Source organism: Lytechinus pictus, chromosome 4 (genome assembly GCF_037042905.1).
Source record: "Lytechinus pictus isolate F3 Inbred chromosome 4, Lp3.0, whole genome shotgun sequence".
Taxonomy (NCBI): domain Eukaryota; kingdom Metazoa; phylum Echinodermata; class Echinoidea; order Temnopleuroida; family Toxopneustidae; genus Lytechinus; species Lytechinus pictus.
In genome coordinates this window covers 7118470-7130141 of record NC_087248.1, presented here as the reverse complement: position 1 = coordinate 7130141, position 11672 = coordinate 7118470, and positions in this window count along the sequence as shown.

Sequence of the window (11672 nt, the reverse complement as noted above, 5' to 3'; positions counted from 1 at the left end):
GACCTAGATTCTTAGGAACTTTATGAATCAATCGTGGAAAGGACACTATAAGCTCTGCCCCAAACATATTGCTTTATTTCGCTCAGTATGCCACCTTAAATAATAACTTTTTTTTCGAAGCTACCTCTTAAAGGTCAAGTTTACCCCAGAAAAATGTTGATTTTAATAAATAGAGAAAAATCAAACTAGCATAATGCTGAAAATTTCATCAAAATCGGATGTAAAATAAGAAAGTTATGATATTTTAAAGTTTCGCTTATTTTTTTACAAAACAGTGATATGCACAATTCAATGATTGATATGCAAATGAGACAGTCAATGATGTCCTTCACTCACTATTTCTCATGTTTTTTATTGCTTGAATTGTACAATATTTCATTTTTTTTTTACAGATTTTACAATAAGGACCAACTTGACTGAACCAGAGTATTAAATAATGTTAATTCCACATGTTCAGAGAGTAATTAATCGTTGATTCACTTGAAAAGAAAATTAAAATATTTTGTATTTCATATAATAAAATACAAAAGAAATAATGAGTGGATGACGTCATTAGTCTTCTCATTTGCATACCGACCACAATGTACATATAACTGTTTTGTGAATTTAAGCAAAACTTTGTTAAAATAAATTTGTTAACTTTGTTAACATAAATTGTTAAAATTTTGTGAACATTTCTCATGCTTACTGTCTTCTTTCAAATGCTTTAACCGTGAAGAAACACTATTTCGGTATCAAACACAAGCCGTTATAAATGAATTAAGCACCAAATGTGCTGACAAATTGAACCTCCACTGTTAGAGATGTATGTCACGGCTGACTATCCATACTTAAACAACAACTTTTAACCAAAGTTTCAATTAAACCGGGTTCTGAATACGACAGGTCAGTGTTGTTTAAAAAAAAAAGGTAAAAAATATAAAACTCTATTGATAACAGCTAATTACTTTTTAACAACCAGAATATCTCAAGAGTGAACTGCATGAGATTTTCAGACAGAGAAAAGAAGAAAGGATGTTACTCGATGAGAGGATTTAGTTTTGGTACCGTAGGACCTCAAAAATAATTTCTTATAGTTTCTTGTGTTCTAGCTGTGCCCATAATATAGGCCTTTGTGACTGAACAAAGAGCTGACTTTTATGATAGATCACATACAATAATCAATGCAATCAATCGTAGAAATCATAGAAATAGTTAATCGCTAAGCTTTAGGTAACGGCCATGGTAAGAAGCAAGAAAGCTTCTGCCTATAAAAATATTGTGAAGCTTTCCATCATGACGATGAGCAATAAAACAATCTGGAGGGGGAATGAATATTTTAAATACAATGTATGGGGGTCGTCTTTAGTTATTTTCTTTACAAATTATCATTTGTCTTGAACAAGGTGGCAATTCATAGCACTTGGCTATTTTCAAATTCACCGGGGTTATTTTAATGTGTATATTTCATGGGCTAAATAAAACTGCCCCCTGCCAGAGGTGTAGGCCCTTTATCTTTTGCTGCAAATGGGCAAAAGGGTTATTAATGATTTAATATCCTATACAAATGGCAAAAGGACTGAAATTAGTTGTGGATAAAAAGAGAAATAACAGAAAAGAAGCAAAGTGGTAAATGGAAGCAATTATAATGTACAAGTAGTTCATACAAAATTCCTAATGCAATGAACTTTAAATATTAAACAAAATAGGGATTAAAATAAAGACATTCAAAAAATAGAAATAGATAACTCCTAAGATTTGGGAATTGGCCATATTGTTTGCAATTATTCTAAGCTTGTTACAGACTGAGCCTATTCGGTTGTTGTCTTCGACAGGTTCCTTCATTAATTTATTTTCTACACTACTTCATCTGAATAAAGAACTAAAAAAAAGTGAACAATTTATACGTCATTGTTTTTCTTCTAATTGAACTACAGTGTAGGCCTTACATTAAAGGGATGCTCCGGGCTGAAGTTATTTATGTCTCGGTGAATCAAGTAAAATTCACAGAGCAAAATGCTGAAAATTTAATCAAAATCCGATATTCAAATAAAGAAGTTATTGAATTTTAAAGATTTGCATTATTCCGGTGAAACAGTTCTAGGCATGTCTTTATAAATATTCATTAGGTGGGCTGATGTCACATCCCACTTGGTTTTTTGTATTTTATCATTGGTATATGAAATTGGGTTTATTCAAAAAAATTCTACCAAGAACTTAAACAATTGGATTGACAACTGATTATGTGCATTAGTTATTTCTTGCTGCAACTTCTTTCATCATAATGGAGACAAGTCATTTACACATTTATGAAAAAAATGAAACAATTATGATTTCATGTAATATTATAACAAGAAAAAAGGAAAGGGGGGATTTGACATCATCAGCCCACCTAATGAATAATCATGACGACGTGCCTAGAACTGTTTCACCGGGATAATGCAAATCTTTAGAATTCAATAACTTCAGGATTTGTTATCCGATTTTGATAACATTTTCCGCATTTTGCTCTGTGAATTTTACTCTATTCATTTTATAGATATACATATCTTCAGCCCAGGGTATCCCTTTAAGTAACACAGACAAAACTGTACAAGAAATGTTTCCCAAACAGCCTACCCCCCCCCCCCCCCCCCCCCCCCCGTTAAAAAGGATAAGTAAATTATATTAGAAGTGCATCTAGCCCTTTTTCAAGAGAGAGAGTTTGCATTTAAGATTGAATGAAAGAATGAAATTTGCACTTTTATTTCCAAGAACAATGCAATGATAAACAAAACATAATCAAAGCATTATTTGCCAGAACAAAAGACACATACATGTATGGTGTTGGTTTTCTATGGCTTAAAATCATTAAAAAGAGAAATATATTAAATTTTATTTAAATCACTCACAATAAAATCTATGAAGTAGGCCTTTTGGAAAAATGATTTGAAAAAAAAATTGTAAAGTTGTAGGCCCAAACAGAAATTACAATAAAATTAGCAAAAAAGAGTTTACCTTATAGTTCTTATAAAATATAACCTTTACAATTAAAATGAAGAAATAGGTCTACAAGATGTGAAATTTATTATTCTTTTAAGTTGGAGTGGATTAGTTTTTTATCTATCCTGCATAACTTTCCTAAAGGCTACAGATGCTTCAGTCTACAATAGTCCCTAATACACAAAGTAATGAAAGAGGAAAAAGCCTCCAGGTTCAATTATAGAACTGCTAGCACCACCACTCGTTTTGTATGCTTGCGAGGCTTCTACCTTGACGAGGTTGGATGGCCAATTTGACAATTAATGATTAACTTTTCTTATGTCAAACCTCTATACAAAATTTGATTGTTTGTGCGGGACTAAAATACAAAGTTCAGTCAGGAGTATTATGACAGTGTATTTACAATTGAAAAATAAATCTTACGGTTTAATGTTGGGATTTTTATGGAGAGAAATGAGCAGTAAATTGGCAACGTCTCTCCAAGAGGTCTTTGGGTTTGAATAAAAAACACACAGCCTTGTTATCATTCAGGCTCCATACCATTATGCATCAGTGGATTCACAGAGCCTAACCCTTGTGCACAGCCAACCCAGTACAATGCTACAGGCTAGCTCGCTGCATGAAAGCAGCCAAGCACACCACACAGAGCTAGCGGACTATAGATTTAGCACGTACAGCACTCACATCATACAGCAGACACACACTCCACACACTCTTTATTCTCCCTTGAAAAGCAGGCAGTATTATTTAGCAAAGTGAGCATGTGTGCACAGGCAGTGCATGTAGAATGAGTAATGGCTTATTTATGAGGCCACAACTCATTTGCATGCAAAAGTAGTTCCAGTCTGAAGGGGCCCCATAGGAGAATACAGGCGCTAGTGCTAGAGCTAGTGCAGTGTGTGCGTGCTACGCTCTCTCGGCAAATAACACACGTAGGAAATATACATGCACGAAGCATAGAATATCCCTACACTGCATATACAAGTCCTCTAACTGAATAACGAAGAGACACTACCACAAAAAAAATATCATCCCAGTGCCATATGCACATATAAAATGAATAAAGACAAATTCCACTTTGTTTATGACATCAATGAAACATCAACAAAAAAGTTTGAGTGGGAGAAAACTTTCCTCATAAATTGCATGTGATCCCTTTGACCTCTCGTGTTTCCCCAAGCATGACACACTTCCAGCAGGTCAGAAATAGCATGGATCAAATGGCAACAAAGACCGATATCAGTCTATCTCTCCACCCCCATTCCTAATAATTTCACCCAGCAAAGGGCTTGAAGGTGGAAACTAGCAACATTCACATCATTTTCACCCATTTTGTCCTGCAAACGCAACCATCCAACAGTGTTTTCCTTCCCCAAACTTTGTCTCCCACGCACTGTAGATATTGATTTTCTGAGGTGATCCCTAATGTCATTTTCCACCATGTAGAGTCCATGCAGTGGAGTTCCTTCAGGGATTTCTCCTGAAAAAAAGTTTGGCACCTCTACTGAAACTGACTTGTGGGTGGCATCCAAATTATCATGAGTATTGTTGATTACATCTTTATAAAGGATATGGGGGAATTTATGAATGAGAATCTTTAGTTTTCTCCTTGGCAATCAAGATATATCCCCTGGAAAAACGTGTCAAATTGATCACTTCACTTGGCAATCATTAGATAACAATCAAATTATGATTTGATTAATACTTTCCAGAAAGGAGCATTTTCGTCAAAGTCACGTGGCATAAAGTTATGATCATATTGATGAACAGGTTTCTAATTAGCCAAAATTTTCCCTTTATTCTAGACCAATTCAGGGACCATCTCAACATGTCACATCTACTTTTGGCAATCAAATGAGTTCCTGAAGGTAAAATTTTGAAAACTTTGGTCGAGAACATTGGTGGGATCTTGGGAATTCCTTTTGTTTAGGGTGAAATGTTTGAAATCTATTAGAATTTGTGGGTTGATTCTATATATTCTCTTGCAAAAGAATATATATGTATAACTGTGTAGGAACTAGTACACAGTACATGTACAACAACATGTACATGCAGTATACACTCTGTACACTGCAGTATTCTGAACAATGGAGAAGAGTGTGTACAAACTGTATGCTACCTTGCTTTGGCCACTCCTCACTGTGCATTGGTTCTGGTCTGTGTCTAAGCATTGCTATAACTTGCAATGATGGTTGTAGTTCTATTATTTTAAATTCTCTAAATACCCTTTTCGATACATAACATGTGTATATGCATGCAGATTAAAATGTCTCATTTTTGTCTGTATGACATAAAGGGAAGGTTCTAGTTTGACTAAGAAAGAGTTTAGCTCTTTTGGGATTATATTAAAATGTCAGTGAAGATATGGGCCCAGTCTACAGCAAATTTTTCTTGTGTTTTACATTTGGGTTGCCACGTAAAATGCTTCAGAAAAATCAATTGCAATGTCTGAGAGGTAGTTGCACAATAATCATTGCGATAAAGATACATACCACATGAGTCGTTATATACTGGCCTACATGTACATGTGGCCACAGACCAAGATATTGATAATAAAATAGGCCGAAATTTCACAATCATACTAATCAATCGTGTTTTTCTTTTTGTATGTGACTGGTACCTGCCAGTATGCACGAAGCTTTACAAGATCTTTTAAGAGATGCAAATATATAATATCTGCTAAAAGTGGACTAACGACCAACCGACACAGAGAGGCTAATAACTGCCAATTTGGTGATTTACTTGTAATGAGAAGCCAATCAAATATATGAGTACGACTTCCTCTGCTTTCTATATTTCATTCTGCAGTAGAGATTACGAGCTCTAGGGTTTCTGAGGGGGGTGGGGAGGCTATAGGCCTATATCATATGTCCACAGTAGCAATGCAAAATAGTAAAGACAGCAGTATTTTCCCTTAATATGTTACCATCATATTGATTTGATTTTTATGAGTCACTCTTGCTTAATGCTTATTCATGAAAAAACCAGTGGCATTAAATAGCACTCATCTACTGCCAATGATATTACAGATGATGATGAACAGAACAAAACAAAAAAAAAACAGAATCAAAACAGAAAGCAAGATCCGGTCTGCTTCTTTAGGTGCCGCTTTGAAAAGAAACACTTTATTGTATGGGCTACTGCAGGAGAAACGGGAGAAAAGGGAATGAATGGAGGAACTATCACAATATTAAGTACACAGAGATTTACCTTCTTGCTACTGCCTACCTGCCTGCCTCCATGTAGAGAGGCTTTTGTTATGACATGTGACCACATGGCTCAAATGACAGGTCAATGGCCTTGGTCATGTGACCGTGGGGATTACTGAGCTAATAATAGGTGACCTTAAATGAAAGTGCAAACATTGATAGCGGGCTCACAAAGCTGACTTTGGAATGCAGTGTGCCTGGTTCCATTTGGCCTTTAGTACTACTGAGTAATTAAGTGGGGTGTCTTTTTACTGGCTGGAAATAAAAATCAATATTACAACTGCCAAGGACAAACGACATGTATGCTTCATTCAGAAAAAAAATGAACTTGGTAAAAATAACTCAATGAAGACTGACAAGGTTGAACAAGAGGACAATATTTTCAAGTGCTGTCATATATTTGACAAGAGGATAAAATTTGCAGGTAACATGCAATATATGGCATCTAAATGGAGGCCCCTATATTGTACATGGACATACATGTACTTAATAATGTACATGAGTTCCAATTCATCCATCAATCAAATTCTTATTGATATTCTTGTTGATGAAAATGGTGGGTAAAATAAAAGCAGCATTAAATATTTTTACAAATTTTCTCTTTTCTCACCCTTTATTTGATGATTTCAATTTCAAAAATGGCTTTGATTTACATTAACAACATTGTCTGTTCGATTAATTTTCTCATACAAAACAGACACAAAGATAAGTATGTTAGCCCTTCCAAAACTAAATCACAATAAATTGGAATTCATCATGACTGAATATTTTACAAGAACCATTCAACATTTCAAGTATTATTCACAAACAAATATGCATTTTTCCCCAAATTGTCATCTCTCTGCCATGTATCAAAATTCAAATTTTCTGGCAATGAAAGTGTTGGTGCTTTGCAATGATCATAAATGAGTCAAACGTATCAAACCAAGTCACATGCAGAAGCACATGTAAGAATGTATATCATGTAAACTCTAATGGCGCAGTCACATTTCCCCTACTGTGGCCGTATGGCGAGTCGAAAAACAAGACGTTTTAAAGGTAAATGCTAGTTTTGGTAACGATATCAAAATGAGTTCGTACAGAATCCAATGAAATGACCACCAAAGTGTCTGTTTGTATAAATAAAACGCATGTGCTGAAGGATTCTGGAAGAAATTGTGTAATTGCTGAGAAATCAGCAAATAAGCACAGGATTCGGGTAGAGCGTCAGGCCCGACGCTCAAAGCAATAATTATACACTGTCCCACGTGCGCTTATCTGTGTTGGGGAAGTTCAGTCTGAACATTTTTCAGCGTAGATTTCAAGATTTCACAAAGTTCAGTTTATGTAACTGTACCAGATCTAGATCCTCGATGATATACTGACAATTAAGCCTGGTTTTACAGACTTTCTCATGAAATCAGTGTTTACTGCAACTACTGGAATTTCTCTTTAACATTTTTTGTACTAGCTACAAAAAAGGTGGTTTAAATAAAAATAAATAAAACAACTGTTTTCGAATCGATGTGCAGGCACCACAGGGGAAATGTGTCTGCAGCATAAGTAGCCATTATGTAGCGACACCTTCATGGATACTTTCAAATAGGCCTCCATGTACATGCAAATGTGCACGTCGATCTGCATTTTTGTTTTTGCCTGCATTTTCGTTTTTGCTTACATTTTGCCCCCCCCCCCCTCCCCTCCGTACTTCATATAACTTGCTTCCTAGTTACATGTTCATGAAGGGGTTGCAATATTAAACGTTGAAAAATTTACAAATGTAACCCAATGACAAATTTACCCTTTCATGTATCGAAGTAGCAAAATTCTTAATCATGTACTTATAATGCCCTTCATATTACAGTAAACTGAACATTTCCTGAGCTTTTGCATCTTATTTCCTTTGCTCTGCAAGTTATCTGTGTTATAAAAAAGAAGTACATGTACCTGTACTTTGTTCTTGCAATACCTCCTCCTCATCACCTCGTTGTTTTAATTAATATGATTTTAATTTCTTTTCTTACAAAGATCTCAAGGGTTGCATTGAGAATAATAAAAGAGGAAGACGTATGCACCAGGGAAAAAGTGGATTTCAAGTACATGTATGTAATGCAATGCATTTTGCATGTTCAATTGATAAAACACTTACACAAGTTGCAACTACAGACAAAGTGAACATGTAGCTCTAGTACAAGGAAGCACATATCAATTGCTTAATATACAAGTACCAGCCATCATTATACAGAATATGCACATGTACATGGAGTGTCATGCAGGTAGGCCCTACAGCCATACACATGAAATCATTCAAAAATTGTAGAATGTGTCTCATTTTCTCACATTTCAAACTTGACAATGTATGTCAACATGAAATTTTCAACTTTAAATCTGAACCATTATTTCAATTACATGTATCTTTTGTTGAATCAAGGAGCAGGGCTCGACACCATTAAACTTTCTTTCCTGGGCCCCAGGAGGGGGTCCGGACGGGCACTCAGATTTCATTATTTCCAAGCCCAAAATAAACTTCCTTTATAGAAGAAAATACACACTGAAAACCTACTTCCAACATCCTATGATCAGGCACAAACAATCAACCTTATGTGGACATTACGTTGACGTAGGCAATAATTTAACTCATTTTAAAGTCCCAATGTGAATCATGAGTTGATCCGAACAGTCCTCGGTGAAAACACGAACACCCACGTACACCACACAGTGCATGCTGCACCCGGGCCGCCCCCCGTTCACTCACTCTTGATCTAAGCAGCTCCCGAAACAACAAAGTCGGAGAGCACAAACTTGCCCGAGATGTAGTTGGATCCAAAATGAGTTCCAAATTGGTGGGAATATTATACCCCCTGTACGTCATTTTCTTAGGATTATCATTTGAATTGGTATTCTATGCTGATATCATGATTATGAGGAGAATTTTGTGGAATATGAGTTAAGGCGATGTTCGAGAATTAATCCTGACATGATAATCAATTTTTTGATCTAGGCACCCATGTGTCCCGGGCGCCCGTTAATGCCGAGCCCTGCAAGGAGTCTTATAAAAACAATACTACATGTATATTGAAGTTTAATAGAGTTCTTGACCCCCCCCCCCCTCCCATTCTTTCAAATTTTGATAAACCATGGTGAGATAGGTGAAAGAGATTTTGGACAAAGCTACAAAATCTCATCAATCTACCTACTGCTAATGGGGGGGGGGGGGTCCAAGCCATGAGTGTATATGTACATGTAGGTTGGTGATGTCAGAAAAAATAATTGTAAATTTTGAAAATGCATTATCCTAAATATACGAAAAATTCCTATAAATCATAATGGAATAAAAAACACTTCACATCTCATTTTCCTTGGATGTCTTTCTTTCAACAAGTTTTTATCTGTCTAAAAGTAATTTATGTACATGTACATGTATGTAGTTCAAAACACTAAATCACTATGCTTAGCAATGTCTCGGTGATTACATAAATTATTTATTGTTTAAAAAAATGACTTTTCAATTGCTATTTGTTATGTTTCCTACCCAACTGTAATCTGATGTATTCCTCAGAATATATTTCTCAATGCTGAACTTTTGTTATAATTTTGTTATAAAAACGGTTCATTTGATATGAAGAGTCTTTATGAAACAGGACCCTGAACCCCTTTGTGTAAAGAGGTCTTGTCGCTGCATGAACGCTCAGTGGGGTCACAAGTTTCGTGTAGAATTTGAAACCGCAGCATACATGTAGGCATACTAAAAGCATTGCACCCTTTCCAACTGAAGTTGGCCCTGGTCCTGGCCAAAAGTTCTACATGCAAAAGGCATACAAATACTCCACCTGCACTCAGCAACACAACGTACTGCAAATATGAAAGAATAATTCCTCGTCAATGCTTTGGGTTTCATGACAATTGCTCTGGTGACGAATGTTCCGCTCTAAATTCCGCACACTAATTGAATGACCAATTTCAACCCTGGGTTTATACAATATACCCTACTCTAAACCTAACAAACCCTAATACAACCCTAACCATAATCCTATAACTTGGACGAAATAGAGCTCGGAGCAATTGTTGCAGTCCTGAGCAAATGTTGTGTCACCGTGTTTTGAGCCAAAATGTACATGTATGTATGATCTTGATTGGATATTACCATTCAGCAACTGATTGATAAACTTAATTGTTATCATAATTGGCAATGTAATCAAACTGGTATCCCTATTCTTTTACTGTAGTGTATAAGCTCTTATTCTTGCGAATTCACGGATTTTGGCCGTGAATGTCCACGAATGTAACAACGCGCAAAAATATTTACACTTTTAGTAATCAGTGCTTAAGTCCCCAACAGCAAAGCTTTGCTAAATTATTGCAAATATCCTGTATGGTGAAAAAATTGAGATATGCACTGGTATAAAAAATGAGGATGAGAAAAATCAGTTTGAAAGTAATTTAAAAAGTTAGCTAGAATTTTCACTTTTTATTTCTCAGACAAAATCAGAGCCTAAATTATTTCCTAACATATTTTTATCAATATTTATTCACTCACTTTAATATTACAATGTATTTTCCATGAAATAATTTGATTTTATTGTCATCTGATTGACTCTATACACATGTACATTGGCAGCATATTAATATTCATGAGTCACATCACATGACCATAGGTTTTGGAGGTGTAAAATTCTGTTCACAAAATTCAACAATTTTGCACTTAAAACCAACTTTTTAAATGTTAAATTTCAAATGCTGAACAAGGTTTCTAAACAGTCTTTAATCATTTATCATATGTACATTATACAGAAAGAGAAAATTTATTTAGGAGAAAAGTTTAAAACCCAAATGACTCTTCAGGTATTGTATTTTCCTGACGCATCAAGTTCACCCACATATGAAGTGTGTTGAATTTTGAAGGAGTATGAATTATAAAGAAAATGCTTAAATAAATCACTTATGAGGAAACTTAAGAAAATGTTCAGATGGACTGACAGCTTTATCTCAAATATTCCTCATTACTATCAAGACATGTAATTTCATCTTCTCATATGAAACCTTCAGCAATGATGATCTTCCTGCATGCATATGAAGTTATGAACACGTAAGCACTAATTCTGTTTTATATGAATTTACAAAAGTATAAAAGAATGAATGGCGAGGAATAAACAACTTCAAAATTGTAGGAATTTTGAAATGTAGAAAAAAAAAGAACGGAAAATTGAGACCAAAAATTCCTAAATGGTATCTTGTGCCTAAATACACTTTACTATGGAATAGCAAAAACACAACATGTACATGTATCTACATGTACAAATAAAATATCAATGAGATGTTCTAACTGTATTAACAGCAAGAATGCTACAGACAACAACACAACATGTGGTTAGCTGAAAAGCGCAAGTCCATGTACATGTATTATTCTCAAGAATCAATATCAAGTGCAAAGGAAGTGCTTTGTCTGCCAAGGGATGCATGGTATCAATGAACATAGAATTATTTACAAGGTCAATTACATCTCAATATTTGACACACTCTTGG